Raw genomic sequence first — 26,190 nt, 5'->3', positions numbered from 1 at the left:
TTTTTTTGTCCCTTACCCCTCCCTGTGAGAGTAATGGATCTGCAATGTTAGAAATTTAGGCTATTTTAAGACCAAAAGAAAGAAAAGAAAAACTGATATTTTCTTTTGGTCATTAAGTCTGATGTAAGCATGTGTGCTAAAACATTACTACTTGTCATTAGGCCAGCATTGTAAAAATCAGTTTTCTTGGTTGTTTTTAGATTCTTTTTTGATTCATTGTTTCTAATAAGTATACAGTATGACTGACCAGCAGTAAAGAGTCTTGATAAATCAGAATCAGAATACGGTACTTTATTGTTCGCACAGGGAAATTGTTAGGTTGCAGTTGCTCACAGTGCAATTAAAATAAATAAAGTAAAACACATGGCAGAAAAATCAGACTACAATGAAACATTAGACAAGTTATTGAACATGTAACAATTATTGCACAGATATAATTGCACATAAACTGCCCAAGATTTGTGTGACATAAAAAAAATCTATAACTATATTATATCTATATTGTCATATCTATATTGTCAGGAAAAGCCAAAAAATTTTTTTTTATTTTTTTTTTATGAAAACTGTTTAGTGGGAGTCTACCCTGTGTCATCAGGCATAATAATCATACACGTAAATAGGAGGTATATATATATATGTAATATATGTAATTTAGGTACAAAAATAAGTAAACAATAAATATAATAACCCTTAAATATAACAATCCCTTTGTGGTGGAGGTATATATATATACATATATAATGAAAATGTGGCTCACTATAATGCAGAATCAAAGCAAATTAAATTGATCAATGCATAGAAAAAACTGCAACTTAAAGAAGTGTGGGAAATGGTACAGGCTTTTTTAAATTAAATTATTGGAAATACAGTTAAAATGCTTTTGTTTTTATTCTTTCTGCAGCCTGGCAACAACTGATAAATGGACTGGTATCAGGCTTGGCCTGGTGGTCGAGGACCCCTGCTTTTATTAATTAACTATTAATAAGAATGTAGCGACTGTAAGGATGTAGCGAATAACTTTTAGTTATAGTGATCAAACTTTTTCCAGGATTTACACTGCTCAGAAAGAAAAATCTTTCTTTCATTATCCTGCTATTATTTTAATTCAAAAGACATTCAAAACTTTGTGTTCGATTATGTATTCAAGCAGACTCAAGGAGTAGGCATGGCAACAATCCCCAACATTTACAAAACATTAACTTGACAGATATAAGCTAATGTTTACTAAGCTGCTTGCATTCTAGACATTGCACAATCACGGTGCAATGTGCTTACACATGCGCGTTTAGCTCCATAGAGGTATTTATTGCACCTTGTGGTAAGAAATGTCAAGTGTTGTTAGAGGCCCATATGGCAGAAATCTTGCTGTGCCATGCTCCTAGGAGGATCTGAGGATTATGCTCCATTGGGCAGGTTTAAAAATATTATATAGCCACCTTTTAGTCTTTTTGTATTGATTAGTTGATGTAGTTGAACAAAAGTATGTTTTTAAAGCTGAGATTTCATTAGCCAGTTTGCTTAATGTGAGTAACATTTATGAGAAGAGTTCCAACAGATTCTGTAAAAATATAAACTTAAAGGACATATAAATTAATTAGTACATAAATGTTATTTTATTTATTAATTTATGTCTTTTTGAATTTATATTATCAGTCTGGTTTCTATTTTATGTGAAGTGAACACTGTGCAGTGTTGGGCAATAACGCGTTACTTATAACGCGTTACTGTAACGCAGTTACTTTTGACAGTAACTAATACTGTAACGCATTACTTTTTAAATAAAGTAACTCCGTTACCGTATGCTGCGTTGTCCGTTACTTTTTTGAATGAATAAATTTTGGCTGAAGTGTAGACTACAGTCTAACCTGTTTACCGCAGCAACACATTGTAGGATTGGTGGATGAGAACCACTGTAAACACGCACTGTGGGCGTGTTTTCGTTTATTCAGGTCTGTGCAGCAGTAATGGCGAGTCAAGGCGAGAGCAAGACGAGTTTCTCAAAGTGGAAATATGCTCATTATTTCACTTTAGTTGAGCATGAAGACAAAAACATTTTAGTCAAATGTAAGCTTTGTTTTTCTGGTTCGAAGGTCGTATCTACTGCGATAAACAGCAACTCCAGAAACTCCATGCCTCGATGAAGCTAGAAGCTAACCCGGTGTTCTGTTGTACGTTGTTGATAGTTTTCATACTTAAGCTGTGAAAGGAACATTTTTAAGAGCTCAACACAACAGCTTTTATGATGCAGAAGCCACTTTAGTTTTTGATTCTGAATATATTATTCAGCTTGTTTTGGTATTTATTTCAGAAATCCTTGTGATATATTCAGTTTGTGCTGCTCTGACTTAAATAAAATAGTGTTTAAAAATGACTTTGTGTTTAATTCAGTTTTGTGTTTGTAGACCATAACGCATAAAAGGGTATTAATGGGAACATTAAAGAACGTTATTTAAAAAAGTAACTAAAAAGTTACTTTTAATAGTAACGCATTACTTTTTGGTGGAAGTAATCAACAAAGTAACTGAGTTACTTTTTGAATTAAGTAACTAGTAACTGTAACTAGTTACTATTTTTTTGTAACTAGCACAACACTGCCCCTGTGCATGTGTGTTTCATCTGCTGTCAACACAAATGCTCATGGAATTTTTTTTTGTTATTTTCTGAAAAGTGAACAACATTGGGACAGGTGGCACACATGGCATAATTTATCAAATGTACTTGAAAACATTCTTTTTAGTGCTCATAATCAGATGATTGCAAGGACTCCGTGGTACACATGTTGTTTAAACAAATGATATCAGTTAAAGCACTTTAACTGCAAGGCTACATTAACAATTTGTTATTAAACTGTTTTCCCTTTCATCTTAAACTGCTAGTTTAGGAAACCCCTAAGACCTCCCAGAAAATAGTCTCTGTCCAAATGCACTGCTGAATAATGACAACCATTAAAAATCCTCTTTATACTTTTAAAGACACTTCTTCTTCTTTTTCTTAATCTTCTTTTGGCTGCTCCCTTTAGGGGTCACCACAGCGAATTCCCTGTCTCTATACCCCTCTGTCCTCTACATCTGCCACTTTCAAACCATCTACCTGCATGTCTTCCCTCAACACATCCATAAACATTTTACTTGGCCTTCTTCTTTTTCTCCTTACTGGTGGCTCCATCCTCAACATTCTCCTACTGATGTACCCCATGTCCCTCCTCTGCACATGTCCAAACTATTTAAATCGGGCCTCTCACACTTTGTCTTAGAAATGCCCTACATGCTCTGTCACTCCAATAAACTCATTTCTAATCCTGTCCATCCTCGTTACTCCCAACAAAAATCTCAACATCTTTAGCTCTGCTACCTTCAGCTCCGCCTCCTGTCTTTTAGTCTTTGCCACTGTCTCTAAACCACAAAATAGCAGGTCCACCACATAGCAGGTTTCACCACAGTCCTATAAACATTTCCTTTCTCTCTTGCATTTACCCTTCTATTACAAATCACTCCTGCCACTCCACCCTGCTTGCACTCTTTTCTTCACTTCTCTAACACACTCTCCATTACTTTGCACTGTTGACCACAAACTCATCCACCTTCACCACCTCTCCTCGCTGCAACCACACCACTCCACTGCCCTCCCTCTCATTTACACCCATGTACTCTGACTTACTCTTACTGACTTTCATTCCCCCTCTCTCCAGCACATACTTCCACCTCTCCAGGCTCTTCTCAAACTGCTCCCACCACAAATCACAATATAATTTGCAAACATCATAGTCCATGGAGACTCCTGTCTGACCTCATCTGTCAAGCAGTTCATCACCACTGCAAACAGGAAAGGGCTCAGAGCCGATCCATGATGCAGTCCAACCTCTACCTTGAACCAGTCTGTCATTCCTACTGCACACTTTCCTGCTTTCACACTATCCTCATACATGACCTACATACAATAAAGACACACAAACAATTAAAATGCTGACAGCAGCCATGCTAATCTCTACATTTAATTTTAAGCTATATTTTCTAGACTTTTCTTTGCAAAGTAATATTTAGTTGCATATTTAAATACCTTTCAACCTAGTTAAAACAAAAAAGTTTTTTTTTATCTTCATTTGAAAAGTTAATATCATTAACAGGATTATAGTGCAGTTTTTGACTAGGAATTGGAAGATAATGTCGAGACTAGTGAACATCTCCATTTGGTTCCAAGAAATATAATAACTCGTACAACATCATACAATCAATCTAAATAGTAGGTTTCTAGTGGGCAGGCCAGCAAAGCCAGCAGAGCCTTCCCTGCTCGCCTAAAGTCTATCAAAATCACAGAATATTTTTATTTTTACATTTTAATATATTTTTTCTATGAATATGTATTAAATCATTCTCAAGTCTATTCTCTTTATTTCATAGTGTTACTCTTGGGTGTGCTGCTGTGTGTCTGTTTTGATTTGGAGTTTCTCTCCAATCAGATTTCAGCCCTGACATCACGTGCTGCTGGCAGGCCTTCGGAAATCAGCGCTGTGGGTGGCCGGTAGGGTAAAATACATGAGAATGAAGCTGTTGCGTTAAACAATCAGATTTCAACTATGGCACTGACATAGTCTGATATGAACATGTATATAGTCACATTTAACCAAAAGAAAAAAGTTGTGACCAGTTTTTACATAGTGTATTTATTACCAGCTGTTTATTATTTTTGTTTATCTATTTAGAAAATCTTGTATAATACAAGTTGTATAACAGAACTGCTCTCTACTCTATTTACCCCACATTGCAGATCTTTTAAAAGTGGGACAGATATCAGATCTTAGGAAAAGCCCCAAGAAAATGTGGTTGAGCATTTAGCCTTGCAGTTTGTTGGGGAAAATCTGTGCATGATCATTGGAACTTTCCAAAGTTCATATGGAGCGCCACACAGGAAATATCACACATTCTTTCTGTGTAATTCAAAAATAAACTCTGGTTCTTCCTGCGGGAGCATGGCCCTACAAGAGAGATGGTGAGGGGAGGTGTGAGAACTGAGGGGGATTAATTCCTGGGGTTTTCAGCTCTTGCATCATGCAGTGTGTGTTTTTTTTTTTTTTTATAAACATTTTTTTTTCTCTCTCTCTCTCTTTTGTTCAGAGTATTATAGATCCACATACACCCCTGCAGACAAACACTTCCTGCCAGTGGGCTTTATGATTGGATGGGGTTAAGTAAGGTCATATCTCATATGGAAAAGTTTCTTTGAGTACAAAAGTGCTGCCCTGTGTCGATTTTCTGGGTTCCTCTATTGTTGTTCAAAGAACAACAAAAATAACTCGAAGAGCAGTGAATTAGAATAATTTTCCATATTGCTGAAAACCACATAGCATTTGTGAAGTGCTTCTGCTGTTCGTTGGCTAAGTTGGGGTCAGTTTAGCAGCTCACATCTGCAGAAATGTCACTGTTTGTGTTATGAATGTACATTAGATGTGTACTGCACTTTGCTCACTGTTTTCATTAATTGTTCAAACAAGTAATATACACTTACTTGTAGTTTTCGCATTCACACAGGAGATTATAAATGGTAAAGCATTCAATGTTATGCATAATTCTTCTAATTAATTGAATGCTGCTTTATTTGTGTGATTTGGTGCTTAATGAAGTGTTTTGACAGCATCCTTATTTGGTGTGATCTTGGCTTATGATAGTGGCTTTTATGTGACAGTTTTTATGTTTTTCATGTGCTTTGGTCTCTTTATGTGCTTTTAAACTTTTCACATTTACTTTTTAGAATGAAGCTGCTTTCTGTAATATGTATATGTGTGTGCAAATGTGTGGGGGGCTCGGAGCAGGGCACCCAGTGTTTGCAGAGATATAGTGTGATGAGCAGGACATGAGGTGGGGCGGATTATACATGCATGTAAGGATGGACCCATGGAAAAGTGTGACATGTATATACACACACACACACACACACACACACACACACACACACACACACACACACACACACACACACACACACACACTATCGCAGTACGCCTGTTGTCATGGAAAACCTGCACCCCACCCTCTGTGTTTCAAATTTAATGCTGGGTTTGAGAAGGTTTTTTTTTGTGTGCGTGTGCATGTGAGAGAGAGAGAGAGAGAGAGAGAGAGAGAGAGAGAGAGAGAGAGAGAGAGAGAGAGAGAGAGAGAGAGAGAGAGAGAGAGAGAGAGAGAGAGAGAGAGAGAGAGAGAGAGAGAGAGAGAGAGAGAGAGAGAGAGAGAGAGAGAGAGAGAGAGAGAGAGAGAGAGTGTGCAATAATACAGTTAGTCATATGAGTTTATTTGTAAAATATATTATTTGGCTTTTGTAGTGCTTTCTATCCTAGAAATGGTTCAAATAATAGTCTTTTAAATATTAAGTCAGTCTTTAAAAATTAAGAAATATTATACATTTAGTGATATCGCCTAACATTTAAAATAATAGTATTTAAAAAAAAAAAGACTAATGTTATGCATTATTAATTACATATTTGAAGTACAATTTCATTTATTTTGACTTTTTTAAAACTAACTTAACAAAACACGCCACCAAGAAAAACCTTTAAAAGAGCAAATTTAGAGGTTTTGGGGTGTCAAAATCGTTTCGAAATTTCTCTTTGTAAATTACTAAAATATTCAATACCTGTTTCAGCTGCATCAAGAGTGTATATTTTTATCTACTGTATTATAGTGATTTATGTTTATCTTGGAGAACATTGCGACAACTACAGAAATTGCAGGATATTTTGCAATGCGACAAGAAAGAACTCAACAGAGATTATATTCAGTTGTAAAGAATAAGGTAAGTATACATCACTGTAAAAAAAAAATATTTTTTTATATTACTTTTTTTGAGGTTCCTTTGTATTGTAATTTGTTTAAAAAATATATGAAAGGCCAAATTCTTACACTTGCTTTCACAGATGGAAGTATATATTTTTACACTGAAGTGCTTCTATTTACATAAGTTAACTATGTCTCCCACCCAAGGTCAATTCTGCTTATTTTCTCAAAATCACAGACATGGATGACTGTGGCATCTTTGGGATTCAAACTCACAATGAGAGAAGTATATTATTATTATTATTATTATTATTATTATTATTATTATTATTATTATTATTATTATTATTATTATTATCAGACAGAAATCATGGTAATGGTGTTTGTCCTCTTCCTCTCCTTGTTCTCTCTGGCTGGTTTTGTGGAACATTCAACGCTGTCGGTGAGTTTGATGTAAATGTAATAAAAAAAACCATTGACCGTTGATTGTGCCATGCAGCCTGCCCAAACATCCCCAGATCACAGCCAGCCATGTGAGATAATTCACCCTTCATTCTCTCCTTATGCTTCAAGGTTTACAATCAACATTCATTGCTGTCGGTGGATTTTAGTTTGTGAAAGTCACTGAACAATGAGTGTAACTGTGCCTGAATTTCCTGCCTCAGCATGGGATAAAGAGACACACTACGCATTTGCCCTCTGGGCCCTGCTTCCCCATAGCCCTCCCATTTTTATTGATGTAAAGCTTGTAAGGCTTGCATTTTTCTTCTCTCTGTTTTTTGCTTTTCCTCACAGATCTCAAGTTTTTAAAGAAGACACAAATAGAAGCAAATGTGCTGCCTGCCTGGGATTAATTGGAGGTTGTGTGTGCAGACACGTTTGTGTCTAGCAGATGGAAGGAAGCGGAAGATGAATGTGTAATCATGATCTTCTCATTTAGCTGTTTTGTTTCTTAAATTATATGCTGCACTCGCTGCAGGCCGGAATAGGCTTAAATACTGCTTTTTTTGCTGTGTGTGGGGGGATGGGATGGCTTGCCAGCTCATGAATGTCTCTTCTTGCATGTTCCTCACAGCACAAATCCTGGCCCTTACATCAGTTTTTATGAACTATCTGGACACTAAAAGAACATCTTCCTCTCGTCCTTTTAAACATAGAATCGCATTGGAGTAAGGCAATTCTGCAGCTCATTTAACAAAAAAAAAAAACAATCAATTTACTGTAAAACATAGAGATACTGGCTTCTTTTCTCTCTGATATACAGTAAGTGAAATACATCTGATTGACACACTTTGGGCAAAGCCGGTCAGTATGTGTGAATAACTGTGAATGTGATTAATTCTGTAATGTTTGTATCTATGTAATTATTTATAAGAACATTTTGTACTACCTTAAACAACTTCTTATTGTTGCTTTGGGCATGTTTCTTCTCTTCTGCTTCTTTAGTTACTCATCTAAGTTTTGCTGTACACTTTGTCTTCATGTTTACCTATTTAGTTGAATTTTCTGTTCTTTTCAGGCCACAAGGGGGCCCTCTGCAACAACCAAAAGGATATCATTTAGAAATTTACAAAAAAAGAGAACAGTATGAAAATATGGATTGATACCTTTTTCAGAATAATCTAAATAAAGACAAATAAATCTGGCATTCTTGAATCAACTGACCTTTGTCTATTTTCATATTTTCTGGGGTATAATTAGTTTTTTTTTTTTGCAGGCTTTCTTGTCTAATATCACAAGAAACTTGTTTTTTTGCTTAGACAGGTCATGTATAATAAATAATACCTAGCAGTTAAAGCAACTATCTCTTTATAGAAAGATTCCTACAGTAAGATTAAAGAGCTCAACTTTGGTATTACAGTATATGGAACATTAATTGTTTGAGGTGGTCAAAGTTTCAGTCACATCACTGAAGGTTTTGGTTACTATTATCAGCATTATGTCTAAAATTACTAATAAGTAAAATGTGTCTTTACAGATACTGTAAATATGTACAAAAAGGTTCTCATTTCTGAGATTATATCATGGAAAACCTATTAATTTTGTTCCAGTCTTAAGAGTCTTTATTACTCCATATTTAAATTTTTTGGTTCATTAATTAATATTTTAACCATTTCTAATTAGTTGTGAAGAGGTGTAGTCATGGCTTAAAAACTCTTGTTAGAATCATATCATATTTAGAAGCATTTGTCAGTGTTTCTGAATTATGCACAAGGCAGAATGTGTGTTCATTCATGTGCAGTGAGCACACAATCTCAAAATTAAATGTCTCCGCTCTCATAGTTATCAGTTTCCGGGCGTGAATTTGTGACTAAAGTATTATAGAGGGTATCATCATTTCAGTCGGTTCATTCATCTTTTTTTTGTAGAAAAAACGCACCTCACAAACAGTGAATGCTAAGATTGGCATAGAATAGGTTTTCAAATCGTTGCATGATACACTTAACCACTTTTCAGATGGTCTATACAACAAAATGTGATTAATGATTAAAGTTTTTTGGATTCACTGATAATTATTTTAGCCTACATAAAACTGTTTATTCCTATAGTGATGTGTAGTGTAGTTATGCCAGGGTATTCGTAGCTGCTATTTTTGTTTATTGTAGCAAACTCTCATATTTAATCAGTCCATCAACTTAAAACATTATGTTGTATAATATTCTAACTGAATCATGTGTTCAGTGGTCAGCTGTACACCTGCTACTTAATGCAGATATTAGTCAATCAGGCACCATTAGCATAATGAATCTATAATCAGGTAGCTTCAGTCAGTAGCTTTAGTTAAGATCAAACATCACAATGAAAAAAATGTAATCTCACTGACTTTGATTGTGGCATGAGTGTTGAAACCAGATGGACTGGTATGAGTATTATTTTAGAATCTGCTGATCTGGGAAATTGCAGAACAGTACCTAGACATGAGAGGGAGCACTGCTATACACGTTTTTTATACTGTGATTGCTGTTTGTGTTTTAACCTTATATTAAAGACTTATTTTATTTAGACTGTGTTAATAAACCAATCTGTTCAATTCAAATAATTATTTTTTACCTTTAGAGACTGAAGTGTGGAAATGGAAAATGTTGCTGTCAAAGTCACTGCAATCACACTTTAAATTACCTGAATCTCTGAAACAGCATTAAAGTCAACACAGTCTCAGGGCATTTGGATGTCACAAAATTTTATCTATTGGTTCTTATTCAACAATACAGCACCTGTGGCACCAAGTGGAAGAAAGGAAAATGTGTCGGAGGCACCTAAAATACTTCAGATTGAAGTCATGGTCAGTGACCTGAAAAAAGAGGGAAATTCATGTCCATGAACATAAATCAGTACATTCAATTTCGTGACTATCACAAAATGCCAGTCTGCAGCTTAGAACAAAGCCAAGAATTCACAAAAAAATGCTATCCTCAGGATTACAAAAGCTTAATAAGGACAAAATAAACTTTGTGTACATTGCTGTGACTGTCATACATCTACCTGCACACCTTTGACACTTGCTAGTGTTAGGTCAATAAGGTAGCTAAATACAGTGCAGAGTACGAAACACTCCTGTTACATCACTTTTAATTTCCTAAACAGCAGGTCTTGTGGGGTGTTCCTGTAGTAGGTACCAAAAATGGTCCAAGGAAGAACGGCCAGTAAACCAATGCTCCCCGATGTGCCTGAGGAAGGAGGGCTATCTCCTCTGTTCTGATCCCCAGATACCATGCTAAACCATGTTAACTGCTGAAAGCACCTAAAGGGTTATATGATGATTAGAACTCTGACTATGCAATGGAAGAAGGAGGCCTGGTCTGAAGAATCACATTTTTCAAGTGATACGTTCAGATCACTTATCTGGGGAGAAAATGGCAGTATGGGAAAAAGACAAGCAATTAGAGGCAGTGTGATTCCTTGTGCTGTGCCCTGTGGAATGTTCTACTGGGAAACAGAGTTTTGGCATTCATATGTGTTAGATTTTTATCATGCCCAAACAAAAATTAATTATTGGAGTGTTTTTCCACGCATTTTACGATGCCCATGGTGCCTGTTCTGATCAGGGAAGAATCACACAGCACACAGAATGGCAATAATGTTCTTCTTCAGTTTAATGCAGATAACAGACAAGTATATATATATATATATATATATATATATATATATATATATATATATATATATATATATATATATATATATATATATATATATATATACACACTGGAAAAAACCTGACCTAAAACTCTTCCTGATTGGGTATGAAGACATAGAAACCAGAGATGTGTGCGCCCAGACAAAAGACATTCCGTGTACTTTACATACTCACATCATAAAGATCCTATAGACACTAAACAGATAACATAGGAATGTGTTTAGAGAACAGTATGAGGCTCATCTTAACTCTAACAATGGCCACTTTGAATCATTTATGATTAAGCACCTCACACCATAACATAGGATGTTCTTCATGGGAACAGGATCGGTAATATAAACTGCAAATAAAAAGATAAAGACAAAAAAAAACAAAAACAAATTTCATTTCATTTCATTTCATTCCCACATCCATATAATCCTTCATTATTACCACTCCAATCGAGAACTTTATGGCCTGTCTTACCATAATCATCAAACATGGCAACATACAAAGTAAAATTCTATCAATTCAACATACAATATAACAATCAATTTTAAAACAAAGTAGAGTTAAACACTCGTAAATAAAATCTTAATCTTCTAAAAACAATTTGCTCAGCAGTTATTTCACGTTCTCCAAGACGTCGAGAGGCGTTTCTGAGATGTTTCTCAGTGTTTGTTCAATATGTCCGTAAGCATCATTATAAGGTATACATAACAGTTTTTCCTTCTTTGAATAATGTGTTTAATTTGGGAAAATTTGGAGTGTAATTACAACTATGCACGTATAGTTAGGGAATTTAGACCTAGAGTAGGTATCAGGGTTAGCTAAACAAAACAGTCAAGTGGATCTTCACCCCAGAAGTGGCCCCCTTTCTCTATAAAGAAAGGATCTTTCCATGGACTTAAAACTAATTCAGCCCTGAATACTCACTTAGTAGGCTTCTAAGGCCAACAGACCATTTAATGCACATATTATTCTACTTTGATCCTGTTTGAGTGAATCCACTGTTGCTGATAATCAGTCAGATCTCCTGTTCTGGTTACAGCTAGAACAGTCACTGGACCAAGATACTTCAGCTCACAGACCTTGGTAGGCTTCAGGCTTTGTATCAGGACCTGCTGTTTACACATAAAAGGGTGTGTTGGCTTATCTGTGGGCAGAGGAAGAGTTAGTGAGACTTCAGGACTAATAGAATTCAAATTATCAACCAGGGCAGAAACATAGTCGTCCACCATCACTTCCAGGTTACCTAAGGAGGAAAAGCCAGTGGGGTCGGGAAAGGCTTGAACATTAAACTTTCAAAAGATTAGTTTTTGTTGAAGATAGGGTCATTCTCATATCTGTGAGTACAGCCGGGAGAACAACAGTCCAATTTCAGCCTGTGTCAATGCAGGTAACACGTTTCTTAATGGTTCTGTTTGTTCTCTCTACCACTCCAGCTGACTGTGGGTGATAGGGAACAAACAGTTGCTAAGCTTTTAGCCAATAGTTGTGATACTTTAGAAAAAAAAGGTGTTTGCCGTTGTCACTTTCAATTACACTAGAAATACCAAACATAGAGATGATCTCTTTCGTTAATATTTTTACGTGCAATTTACATGCAAATGCTTCTGGCCACTTACTGAATCTGTCAACTATAACCAACAGGTATCTCAAATTTCCTACAGGTTACATATGTGTAAAAGGTGTTGGAAAGGGGCTCATTAAAAGTAAGCACAGTATGTTGTACAGGTCGATGTATGTTAGTTTTGGCACAAGTCAAACATGAATCCAACACTAGCTTGATTGTTTAAGCTGCATCAGCAATACAGTATAATGAGTTTATAGCCTGTATGACTTTAGCTATGCTAATATGTGACATCCCATGGTAATGCTTCACCAGCACTATTAAAGCTAATTTAGACAGAGCGATTTTTCCATCTACATCTCTAATGATACCAGCAGAATCTGATTTAGATTGTTTAGAAGCCCAATACTTTATGTCCTCCTCAGTAGGCTGACTCTGACGTATTTTTAGGTCAATATCTGGCATATTGGAGATATGTGTCATCATCTAAATCTCAGGGTTTGTATGTATTGTGTCCAAATAAACTGGTTGTGTTGCTGCTTCCTTATCTATTTAATACGCTAACGTGTTTCCCTAAATTTCCTCAGAATCACCTGCGAAATGTCTCTTAACCTTAACTATGGCCACTTTAGGCAAGGAGTCGAACAGAATTAAAAGGTCGCCTATGAGATTAAAATGTGCTATAGGCTTTCCCTCAGCTGTTTTAAAATGTCTTTGCTCCCATGTTTCGGCAAAATCATGCACAACACCATAAGCATACTTCGAATCAGTGAATATAGTCACTACTTTACCTTCAGACAACTGACATGCTCTTGTGCAGCTTGTGGAGATGTGTATGGTAATGATTTAGCTTCAACTATTTCATCAGGTAATCTTACAACCGCATATCCACATAAATACACAACAGAAGGTTTGAACACAAACCATCTACATATAGGCAAAACCCTCTTCCAGGGCCGTATCTAAATGATCGGACCTACAAGAGGTCTCCTGTTCAATGTGTTTAGGGCAGTCTTGTGCGTCGTCAAAACCATCTAAATTAATACAGTCTAGCAGATCTACAGCTGAATGCGGCTGAGAAGTTGGCTTAACGGTTAATTTTTCTGTCTTCAGGAGTGTGGTTTCATAACCAGATCTACGTTTTGTTGTCATATGTTGTGTGTTGAGGTTGTGTAAAATAGCTGTTACCTGATGTGAGATGTACAGTATCAAAGGATGTGACAGCATCGTTTTCTCAGCATCCCGGACCATCAGCAGCCACTGGACGCAACCCTTGTGCTATGTTGTCTAAAGATTTAGAAAGATATGCAACAGTGCTGTCACCGTGTTCCTGGGAGAGAATCCCTGCAACCGTACCACCACGTTTGTGCACATAAAGGTAAAAAGTCTTAGCATAATTTGGAACAATTAAAGCTTGAGCAGACTGTATAGCCTTCTTGAGGGCAGTAAAACTGTCAATCATTTAATGAGTCCACAGAATGAGATGTGATGCAGGAGCTTTGTGGTCAGTAGCACTACGCAAAACGTTATTATGCCATGCGCAGTCAGGGATTTATGTTAGGCAGTAGTTCATCAGTCCCAAGAAGCTCTGCATCTGTTTCACAGTCTGAGGTCTTGAAAACCTAGCCACAAGCTGTACTTGGCCCTGTGATATCTTGCATTGGCCTTCTGAGATCACATGGCCCAGATTTGAGACCTTTCCAACTGTAGTTTCTGGTATGAAGCTTTAAATCCAGCCTGAGCCAGGACATTGCAGACAACCACTGACGCTTTGAGGCAGTCCTGCTCCGTCAGTCCTGTAACAAGAATGTCATCTGCGTATTGAAGGATGCAGGTTGTTTCTGGCAGGTGGATATTGGCCAAAGTTCTGTGCACTACAGTGTAGAATACGGCTGACAAGTCAACAAAGCCCTGAGGGAGACGGGTCCAGGTGAATTGACGTAGCCTATAGGTAAATGCAATTCAAAAGGCATAACAACAATCAAACACAGTAAGAAATCTGTGAGTTGCTGGTATTGAGTTAACAATGGTAGCTACATTGGCCACCAAAGGAGCTAATGGAATAACTATTTCATTAATCTCTCGTAAATGTTGTGTTAACCTCCAGCATTTTTTTACTTGCCTTCAAGACTGGATTAATTATAAGGTTATAAGGTGAATGTGTCTTGATCAAAACACCTTGAGAATATTAATTGTCAATAACTGGAGCAATGCCAACATTCTTTTTCTTTTGACAATGGATATTGTTTAACAAAAAACGGATAGTGTTTTTTTCATGAGTGCATGATACGGTTTTACCTGGATTAAACCTGCCTCGTCTTTGTGAGAGGCCCACAATTTAGTGTTAACTTCACCAATATTTGGCTCATCAGGCAAGACTTCTGTACTATCATGGAAGAAATCTTCTGTATGTGACTGTGACTCAGTTGAGCGCATGAGGACAGAAGGAAAAGACAGTGAAACATTGGTTTCAAAACCCATTTCACCAACCCATTTTATGCATCATATCTCTATCTAAAATGTTCAAAGGCGAGTTTGGAATTATTTTAAAGCTATGACAAAAATGTGTACCAGTCGGTGTCACAACAGGCAAAGGGTGAGTTACAGGACCTGAAATTGGAACTCTATCTATTCCTAATATATGAACTTCCCCTTTTTCCTAGGACCTCCTCTTTGAGTTTTGTGCTGAGGCTGGAATGCACCACATCCTGTTGCAGTGAAGAGCATAACGGGTTAACCATACCTGAAACAGAGTAGAAACCTCTAGCAGCATCCAAATCTCTAGGAAAAATGTGACACAATTTCACTCCATCATGACAAATGATCTAAAGAAAAATTAGTCCAATAACCAGCACCATTCCTATGCATCCAATCTTTGGGATTTTCTTCTGGCAATAAGCGAGAGATATCATTACCCATCTTCTTTAAACAGAACAAAGAACAAACACAAAACTTAACACTCAGACAATACAATTGCGCTGGGCACCAGGGGGATCGTAGTCTTCAAACAAAAAAGTAATCCTGTCTTTAAAATTGGATCACAAATATTGTAAGTTAGGAGAAAATAATAGACTATAAAGCCAAAACAAAATTGTAGTCTTTCCAATATTTCCCTTTAATTTTTTTTATTAATTAATTAATTGATTAATTAATCTATTTTTTTTTTCGGTCATATAAAAAATTATCCTGGATTCTTTTGGATACTTCATACAATATCGCCTATATTAGACAGACCGTAAAAAACGCCTTCTAATCTTGCATCTTGACATTAATTGAACAATTAATGCATAACCAAGACACAAATACACATGCAGCCCCTTTTGGATGGCAAATAGGACAATCCCCACAAGCAAGGAAGTATCCTATAACTTACCTTGATGCGTGATTTCCCTTCAGATATTGCTGAAAAGTATCTCGCTTCTGACACCAAAAGTGTTAGGTTTTATCATGCCTTAATTCTTGGAGCGGTTTTCCATGCAATCTACGATGCCTATGGTGCCTTGTCTGATCAGGAAAGAATCACACAGCACACAGAATAGCGCAAATGTTCTTTTTCAGTTTATTGCAGATAACAGGCAAGTATATATACACACACACTGGAAAAACCTGACTGAAACTGTTTCTGATTGCGTAAGAGACATAGAAACCAGAGATGTGTGCGCCCAGACAAAGACATTCCGTGTACATTACATACTCACATCATAAAGATCCTATAGACACTGAACAGATAACATAGCAATGTGTTTAGAGAAGCAGTGTGAGGCCAATCTTAACTCTAACAACATGGTTGCAGACTAACTACGGCACTTCATAACAATGGTATTTTCTGCTTGCAGTGGCTACTTTCAGCAGCTTAATGCACTCTGCCAGACTGAGAAACATGAAATAGTTTAATGTGTTGACTTGGCTTGATAATTTCCCAGATCACAATCTGATTAAGCATCTGTGGGACATGCTGTACAAAACATCTGATTCATGGAATCCCCACTACACATTTACATACCTTAAAGGATCTGCTGTTAGCGGTGTGGTGCCAGACACCACAACACACCTTCAGAGGTCTTGAAAAGCCCATGTGCCATGCTGTGTGGTGGCACAAGAGGAACCTACAATTTATCAGCCATTAACTTACTGTTGTAAATACTCTCTTGTAATGACTAACTTCCACAATGCAGCCTGAGTTTAAAATGTAAAAAAGGCAGAGAAAAATACAAACCCAATTAAAAAAAAAGTTGGGACACTGTACAAATTGTGAATAAAAACAGAATGCAATAATGTGGAAGTTTCAAATTTTAATATTTTATTCAGAATACAACATAGATGGCATATCAAATGTTTAAACTGAGAAAATGTATAATTTTAAGGGGGAAAATAAGTTGATTTTAAATTTCATGGCATCAACAAAAAGTTGGTTTAAGGCCATGTTTACCACTGTGTGGCATCCCCTCTTCTTTTAATAACAGTCTGCAAGCATCTGGGGATTGAGGAGACAAGTTGCTCAAGTTTAGGAATAGGAATGTTGTCCCATTTCAGTACCCGGATCCTTCTTCTACGCAGCCATGATGTTGTAATTGATGCAGTATTTGGTCTGGCATTCCCTGAAAGAGACGACGTCTGGATGGGGGCATATGTTGTTCTAGAACTTAGATATACCTTTCAGCATTGATGTTGCCTTTCCAGATATGTAAGCTGGCCCTGCCCACGCACTCATGCAACCCCATACCATCAGAGATGCAGGCTTCTGAACTAAGTGCTGATAACAACTTGGGTTGTCTTTGTCCTCTTTAGTCCGGATGACATGGCGTCACTTCAAATTTTGATTCGTCTGACCACAGAACAGTTTTCCACTTTGCCACAGTCCATTTTAAATGAGCCTTGGCCCAGAGAAAATGCCTGCACTTCTGGATCATGTTTAGAAATGGCTTCTTTTTTGACCTATAGAGTTTTAGCCGGCAACGGCGAATTGCATGGTGGATTGTGTTCACCAACAATGTTTTCTGGAAGTATTCCTGAGCCCATGTTGTGATTTCCATTACAGTAGCATTCCTGTATGTGATGCAGTGCCATCTAAGGGCCTGAAGATCACGGGCATCCAGTATGGTTTTTCGGCCTTGACCCTTATGCACAGAGATAGTTCCAGATTCTCTGAACCTTTGGATGATATTATGCACTGTAGATGATGATAACCTTAAACTCTTTGCAATTTTTCTCTGGGAAACTCCTTTCTGATATTGCTCCACTATTTTTCGGTGCATCATTTGAGGAATTGGTGATCCTCTGCCCATCTTGATTCTGAGAGACACTGCCACACTGAGAGGCTCTTTTTATACCCAATCATGTTGCCAATTGAGCTAATAAGTTGCAAATTGGTCCTCCAGCTGTTCCTTATATGTATATTTAACTTTTCTGGCCTCTTATTGCTACTTGTTCCAACTTTTTTGGAATGTGTAGCTCTCATGAAATAAGAAATTAGCCAATATCTGGCATGACATTTCAAAATGTCTCACTTTCAACATTTAATTTGTTATCTATATTCAATTGTGAATTAAATATAGGTTTATGAGATTTGTAAATTATTGCATTCCTTTTTTGTTCACAATTTGTACAGTGTCCCAATTTTTTGGAATCGGGTTTGTAAATGCCTAGGCTGTTCTGCAAGAATTAATGATTAAAAGTCCTGAATCTCTTTTACTCTTATAGAAAAATATTGGGCCCCTTCACTTTTTTACTTCTGCTTAGTTTTTTTTTGACTCTCACACTTTCCTTCTCCACTGATCGGATAAAGAATCTAATTTTATCACTTTCATTTATGGCTGGACTACTTTCATGTCTGACTCTCGAGTGTATTGTATCCTCTATTTTTTTGCTATGGTTCAGACAAGCTGATTACAGACAAGGCAGGTTGTGTATTTATGTGTTTGGACGAAAGTGCAAGTTGCTATCAGATTAATGGCTTATCTTTTGCTGTACTCATTAAACAGGTTTGTAGGTTCTCAGCATTCCAACCCTTTCTCTGGTGTAACTGGCAGTTGGCAGATTTTTTTGTTGTACAAAGAAAAATTCTCATAAATTAAACATTTGTTTATCAGCATGTGGACCACAGGAAATACACCTGCTTTGTAAGTTGTAAATTATGTAATATATTTTTTTAGTTGAGAAGCATGTTTATACAACACAGATTTCTATATAGATGCATTCGTTTTTACCTCACTATGTATATACATTATTGTGGTCTATAAACAATAAAAACATTTTTAGTGATGTGTTGAAATATGTGCTCGTGGAAAGGTCTGTCAAATCAACTTTGATGGTGCATTCACAACAATATCCATAATTGTGATGTGTAGGTGCATATAAATGTAATTTACAAGTTTATTTTGTTTTTAACAATGGGACAATCGCATTTTGACACAAATAGCACATCCTCATTGACTATGCTTTCAGAAGACATACATAAATTTACAAGACAGAACATTTTACAAAAAAAATACTTTTATTTAATGTATTGAATAATACATACACATAATACTTATGCATAATGCATAAATCATAACAGCTTCTTCATTAAGAATTATATAGAAATCAATAAAAATCCCTCTCAATATATTATATCATACATCTATAGATAGATAGACATTCTTAATATATTATTAGCTTCTCTTTTTTCAATGCTCTTTTTCTTGCTTCTTCAAAGACTGCACTCTTGTCCTGAAAAAAAAGTACTTTTTTAAAAACTATTTCTGTACATAAATTTAAAACTATTACTTTTATTCTAATAAAATCTTTGTAAGACTGTACATTGTACACATTTGCTTATACTTACATTAGTTTCTGGATGCTGTTTTTTACCCAGGACTGATATGGATTAACACACACTTTTCTACCTCCATAGGTGTGGAAACTAAAAGATTTTAAAGTATTTATCCATTGATGTGCAGGTCAGAAGAAGAAAGAAAGTGAAAACATGTGTATGTATACAGTATTCGAAACTCACATGATTGCATTGATGTTGCAGTTTGTGTGGATGGTTTGGAGTGTCTTGACAGAACAGACTGACTGTCAGAAGTAGCAGAAATGTAACAGCTGCACCATTAATCTGGGCCATTTCTTCTGACTTAATCTCTGTGCGGTATGTGTGCAAGATTAGCAAACACCAGACTTTATACCTCCCATGATGGAAAAACGTCACCGAACAAGACCTGTGGGTTTTCCATTTCCACACATGATGTCAAAATTGTTTTTCTTTTGCCTTTTGCAATGAGGAAGAGGTTTGTGGTAAAAGGAATTTGGGAAATTACCAAGGTCACGTCTGGAATTTATTGTTGCGTGCACCACAATGATGAAATAATATTTAGATATTTGCTGCAAAAGTGATTTAACAGCAGTTGATGATTACTTTTAATTATTTAATCACTAGTTATCTACATGTACATGCCCTTGTACTGAGGTAAAAAGAGAACCTTGTCATTTATTTAAAAAATGGGAAGTTTAACTTTACATAACAGTTAACCTCATGCTGAAACTCTATATATGTAATGATGGCCCTTTTAAATTCAAATCTCAATTATGATAATTTTATTTTTTCTATTCTAAGCATCAATTTTTTTTTTATGTACTGTCTGTTGACTTGGGATAAATAATGAAAAAATGTCACACATACTAAATCTTTTTATGATTTTATGCTGTTACCAATAACTCTAAGGTACTATGCACAACAAAGAATTTCCCTTTTAGAGAATGTTCCAAATCGAACCTCATTTTAAACATAAAGAACTATTTTCAAAAGTTGTCCCAGAACTATACATAAGTGCAACATGAACAGATAAACAAACAAAAAAAATACATGAATTATGGGTTTTGAATTTTCAAAAAAGTTTTTATTATTGTCACACTATATTAAGTACAAGTGACAATAATTACGTACAAGTGAAAAAAATGCTGATATTCCATTTAGTGGATATTTTAATGAGTTTGATGTGTAGCTACAGATTACAGTGTAGCCATAAGTAATTTATTTTAAAATAATTTTAGACTGTATTGAATTTAACATAATCATAATCACAATTTTTACTAAATGGGAAAGATTTGCATGATAACCTCTCTGGCACTTTTTTGTGGGCTACCAAACAAACTCGGTTTCATGATACATGCAGCTACTGGAAGCCAGTGAAGGGAGCGAAACAGTGGGGTGGTGTGGGAGAACTTGGGCTGATTGAACACAAGCCATGTAGCTGCGTTTTGGATCATTTGCAGTAGGCGAATAGCGTTCAGGGGAACACCTGCCAGCAGAGAGTTGCAGTAGTCGAGTCTTGAAATGACAAGAGACTGAACAAGCACCTGGGCAGGTTTTTATTGAGGATTTCTCTGTTCTCTGCTTCATTCAACTTTCCCTCAACCCTGACCAGTAAGCCGGGCCCTGCTGCTAAAAACACCCCCAGAGCATGATGCCGCCACCATCATGCTTCACTGTTGGTTTTGGACAGGTGATTAGCAGTGCCTAGTTTCCTCCAGACATAACATTTAGAATTGAGTTCTTTCTGGAACTGTCAGGGATCTCCCTTCCACGCCCCCCTCGGTAGCTGTCAGGGATCCCCCGCCACGCCCCCTCAGTAGCTGTCAGGGATTCACCTGCCACGCCCACCTTGGCAGCAGTCACGCTACCTCGTGATGCCGCGCCGGCTCTATTTCCCGACAGCCGTGGCTCGTTTAGAAGAGGACGTTCTCGAGTCACAGGCTGTCGGTTCTTGAATTGTCATGCTGGTGATTCCTGTGTTTCCTCATCTGCCAGCCTTCTACGCTGGTTCCGTATCCTGACTCCAATGTGGATTACTCTTTGCCATGGAGTTTACTTTCGTTTGCAGACATTGCTTTCCATAGGATTACTCATCCCGAGCGGATTACTTTGTATATAGTTCTTCCTGACTCATGTATATCTTGACTGCGAAATAAAGCATGATTGAGATACTTCCGCTTCCACGTCGTTAGCCTGACAGAAGAACCGACCATAACCGAAAACAAAACCGAAACGGAAGGAATCCCTCTGCAGCGAATAGTCAGCTGCTCGATTCCACTTCGTTTTCTTCCCGGAATCTCTGTGCCGCTCCTCACAGTTTAGGCTCTCCAAAGTCAGATCATGTAAGCGTAGCTACGCCATGCCCAGCGGTGAGCATGAGGGGATACCCGGTGCGTTTCTTCGGTGAGAGTGCTGAGTTGGGAGGAGTTGGGAGGATTTTCTCTCTACTACGTAGAGGTAAATTTTTCCTGATTTCCCTCAGAACAAGCCAAGATCGCTTTCTGCATTTCCCTGCTGGCTGGTGATGCTCTCTTGAGAGCCAGCACACTGTGGAGCTCCAAGGGAAAGGATCTTGGCTCGTACACCCACTTCATCAGGCTTCTCCTGGGGATGTTTGGAAAGGACATGGCAGACCTCCGCTATAACTCCCGTGAGTATGAAAGCGTTCCGTTCCTGATTTCTTCAGTGCGTGCTTCTCCATCCCAGAGTGTCCACGAGCGCGCGTCTCCGTTCCAAGGTTCTTCAGAGCACGCGTCTCCGTTCCAAGGTTCTTCAGAGCGCGCGGCTCCGTTTCAAGATTCGTCAGAGCGCGTGGCTCCGTTCCAAGGTTCTTCAGAGCGCGCAGCTCCGTTCCAAGGTCCGTCAGAGCGCGCTGCTCCGTTCCAAGGCACGTCAGAACGCACGGCTCCGTTCCTGAGTTTTGACAAGCACGGCTTCATCCCAGGGATTTGACGAGCGTGCGGCTTCGTCCCAGAGGCTTCATGAGCGCGCAGCTCTGTGACAGAGTTCCCACGAGCGCACGGCTCCGTGCCAGAGTTCCCACGAGCGCGCGGCTCCGTGCCAGAGTTCCCACGAGCGCGCGGCTCCGTGCCAGAGTTCCCATGAGCGCGCAAGGTCCCTCAAGATCTCGGCATCCGATCTCCTGCCAGTGACGTCCCCCAACCTCCTGTCTTCGTCATTGACGCCCTCCAGTTCCGGTTCCCTGCCGTGGGCGTTGCTCGGCCTTATGAACTCCGCTGTGGACGATGCTCCGCCTCTGATCTTTGCCAGGGACTTTGCTCAGCCTCCGGTCTTCTCTATGGGTGTCGCTCCTTTCCAGACCTCCACAGGGGACGCCACTTCACCTTGGTCTCCTCCTGGTTTTCCCTTTCCCTTTCAATTTGTTTATATGCCACAAACTAAAAGGCAAAAACAAACAATAATTAGACATGAAATTCAGGAGTCAGAACGGGCGCTTTAAGGATGGATTTGGATTGTAGTTAATGTCAACAGACTGCTACATTCTGTGTACAGGACTTCTTTTTGCTTCTGATCACTATCACTGTACCCCGCAACATCATATATACTCTCTTTCGGCTTCTCCCGTTAGGGGTTGCCACAGTAGATCATCCGCATGTTTGATTTGGCACATGTTTTTACGCTGGATGCCCTTCCTAACGCAACCCTCCCCATTTATCCGGGCTTGGGACCGGCACTAAGGCTTGTGCAACACTAATGGCTGGGGTTGGTTCCCTGACTGGGGCTCGAACCCGGGCCGCAGTGGTGAGAGCGCCACATCATAACCACTAGACCACCAGGGAACCATGTACCCCGCAACATCGTATATCTGCTATAAATGGACATTCGGTGCAACCCAGATGAGGATGGATTCCCTCTTGAGTCTGGTTTCTCTCAAGGTTTCTTCCTTATGCCATCTCAGGGAGTTTTTCCTTGCCACAGTCGCCACCGGCTTGCTCATCAGGGACAAACTTACTTATAAAGAACATATTCACTTTTAATCACCACATTATCTGTGTAAAACTGCTTTGAGACAATGTTCATTGTGTCTATCCTGCAGTTAATTGGAACCAACTTCACCATACAACTAGACAAGGACCTGAAGCATAAGTCCAAGCTCTGTAAAGTTTTTTAGTGAGCAAACAGTCAGCTGACGCAGATACTACTAAACTGCTATGGGATTGAGTGGATCGCATGGTCCAAATAATTTCTGCTGTATTTTTAGCTATTTTTATATTTCAGTATTTTCAGCTATTTTACGTTGACACAGTTGTGGTTGTTAATGTAGCTTCCTATGCAGTTAAAAAATTCCCCACATTCTTCTGCTAACATTACCCCTGATTTTCTGCAGGTAAATGTTTATAAATGCAGCTTTTCCAAATGTCATATATAAGGCCAAGTGTCACTGTGATCAAGAGCAGTAAGTGCTATAATATCATTCCATTGGTGTAGACCTCATTAAGTAACGCATTGCATGCCACAATGAGCAATTCTCTGTCTTACTCATGGTTTGGTGCTCTTGTGTCTGTCTGTGGGGAAGACCATTAAGTGGGACATAACTTCAGTTTGGGGACTTTCAGTACACCCACTGCTGTACCCAACTATATACAGTATGTCACTGTAGGTTTAGGTAAATATATGTGTATCTCACTGTGGTACATAATTGACAAAACTGTAATATTAGGCTCAACTAGCTGCACTATATTGGCGCTTTGTTTTTTGAATATTCCTTGATACAGTACATATATAAATTTGATGTACAGTAGCTCTTAGGCTTTTCTTTATATATCAGATTTTTTAAATTGTCTGACGTTGGATTAATTTGCTGGGTACTCCTGGAAACATCTGTAAATTTTGTCATATTCAGTTAACAATAATTTTCCTCATTTAAAATGTTTAGTTTTTGAGGAAAAATGCACTCTGCCGTGTTTTTGTTGTTAACCTGATTTACTTTGATAAAAATGTTTGTTTATAGAAGTTGCTAATAATAATAATAATAATAATAATAATAATAATAATAATAATAATAAAGTATTAATAGATAGTGTTCTTTCTTTTCTTTCCCATGACTATATAATTGTTCCAAGCCAATGTAATAATAAGGATGGTAAGAGTACATTTACATTTACATTTGTGGCATTTAGCAGATGCCCTTGTCCAGAGCGACGTACAAAAGTGCTTTGAGTCTCTAGCAATAAATAAATCCACAATGGTACGCTAGATTACAAATTTAAGATAAATCAGCCTACAACTCTATTGAGGTTTTTTTTTTTTTTTACAAACTTGGAAAGTGTTAGTGTAAGTGTTTCAGGAAGAGGTAGGTCTTCACCCATTGTGTGAAGATAGCCAGGGATTCTGCTGTTTGAACATCTAGGGCAGGGGTGTCAAACTCAATTGCAAAGGGGGCCATAAAGGATGTTGTGAATAAATGTGTGTTGCATTAAAGGTTTTAATTTTGCCTTTTTTATATATTTTTTATTAATTAAATTTTTTATAAAAATGTTCAAACAGAAATGCGTGGTACATTAATCGGATATTATTAAAATTAGCGTTGTTAAAATGACGGCTGTTAATACGTTACCATGTTATTTAAACATTCATTTTAACATTCCTTATAAATATACATGTAAAGTTATGAAGGAAATGAAATGTGTTAGAGAAGTTACTTGGCGCAGTGATATGAAACTGTAAAGCGGTCCTGCCTGGAACTAATTTAACTATATATTTAATGAAAAATAATTGCACGCCGTAGGAAGTGTGTCAGCCAATCAGAATCTAGTATAAACAGTCGTGGTATGCCTCTGGGATTCCCAGCCGGTTCTGTTTGATGTAATGGAATTTTCACCCTATAGAGGGCACAAAATAGCATTTTGACGTCAAAACGGTTGCCAGTATTGTACAATTCAAAAACTTCAGTGTACAGACTTACTGTTGAGAAAAGTCAGGCTATTTAGACAGTTGATGATTGTATTTATCATTGATGGACGAAGTATACAAACCATTTACTTGAGTTAAAGTAGATATACATTAGATAAAATATTACTTCAGTAAACGTAAAAGTGCTCCGTTTAAAAATGTCCGTGCGTAAAAGTAAATAAGTGTTTGCCTTCAAAGTATCCTAAGAACTATGATTTATTATGGCTTTAATGATCTATTATCATTTCTGTCACAAAACCTCTTGTTTAATCATCTCTGTTTATGTGTAAGGAAGAGAAATGTTACTCTTCTACACCAATCTATTAATAGACTTTTTTGTTAATAAACTATTAATAAATATCAATGAGTCAAACACTGATTGATATTAATTAAAATATTTATGACCCCAAAACCTGTTTTTTATCTACTAAAAATATATATTCCAGAGTTTCTTTAATCATTTATTCCTCTCAAATGTTCTGCTTACTGTTGAATTGACGCTGAACTGTATATTAGGTCCAAGTTCAAAACATAGCACGCTTGGTGGTTTGCTGTGCGCTTGACAAGTACATTTTTTTATCCAATCATAAATAAAAAGGAATGACTTATTTCGCTAAATGTAGTTGAGTAAAAAGTAAGATATATGACTTTGAAATCTAGTAAAGTTAAAGTAAAAGTCTCCCCAAATGGAAATACTTTAGTAAAGTGCAAATAAACACCATGGACACTGTGGATTTGGCAAGTGGTAGAAGCTGATTTGATCTCATTCATACAACATGAACATGAGCTTTTCCCCACAACTGTCACCTCTAAACCCTGTAGTGTTAAAAAACTATCTAAACCTTCACTTCTCCAGAGAAGATCTTCTCTGGGCTTCTAGTAGTTCCTAGAATAGCAAAGTCCACTAAAGGCGGTAGAGCATTTTCACATTTAGCTCCTAAACTCTGGAATAGTCTTCCTGACAGTGTTCGGGGTTCAGATACACTCTCCCAGTTTAAGTGCAGATTAAAAACATATCTTTTTAGCAAAG

General features: G+C 37.4%; 1 protein-coding gene across 9 annotated transcripts in view; it reads left to right on the top strand.

Annotated features, from left to right (window-relative positions):
• Positions 1-26,190, top strand: part of capn10 (calpain 10) — a 59,490-nt gene that overhangs the window by 6,999 nt on the left and 26,301 nt on the right. Inside the window, exon 1 of one of the 9 annotated variants that reach the window (XM_083525710.1) lies at positions 18,554-18,573. The exons of the other annotated variants lie outside the window; for them this stretch is intronic. The gene's annotated coding sequence lies outside the window, so the exon portion shown is untranslated. Of the gene's footprint in view, positions 1-18,553; positions 18,574-26,190 lie in introns of those variants that run through there. 9 annotated transcript variants of the gene reach the window in all.

The sequence above is a fragment of the Silurus aristotelis genome, assembly GCF_946808225.1.
Source record: "Silurus aristotelis genome assembly, chromosome: 22".
NCBI lineage: Eukaryota > Metazoa > Chordata > Actinopteri > Siluriformes > Siluridae > Silurus > Silurus aristotelis.
Note: the sequence above shows the minus strand (reverse complement) of the source record. Positions and strands in the feature narration are given on the sequence as shown.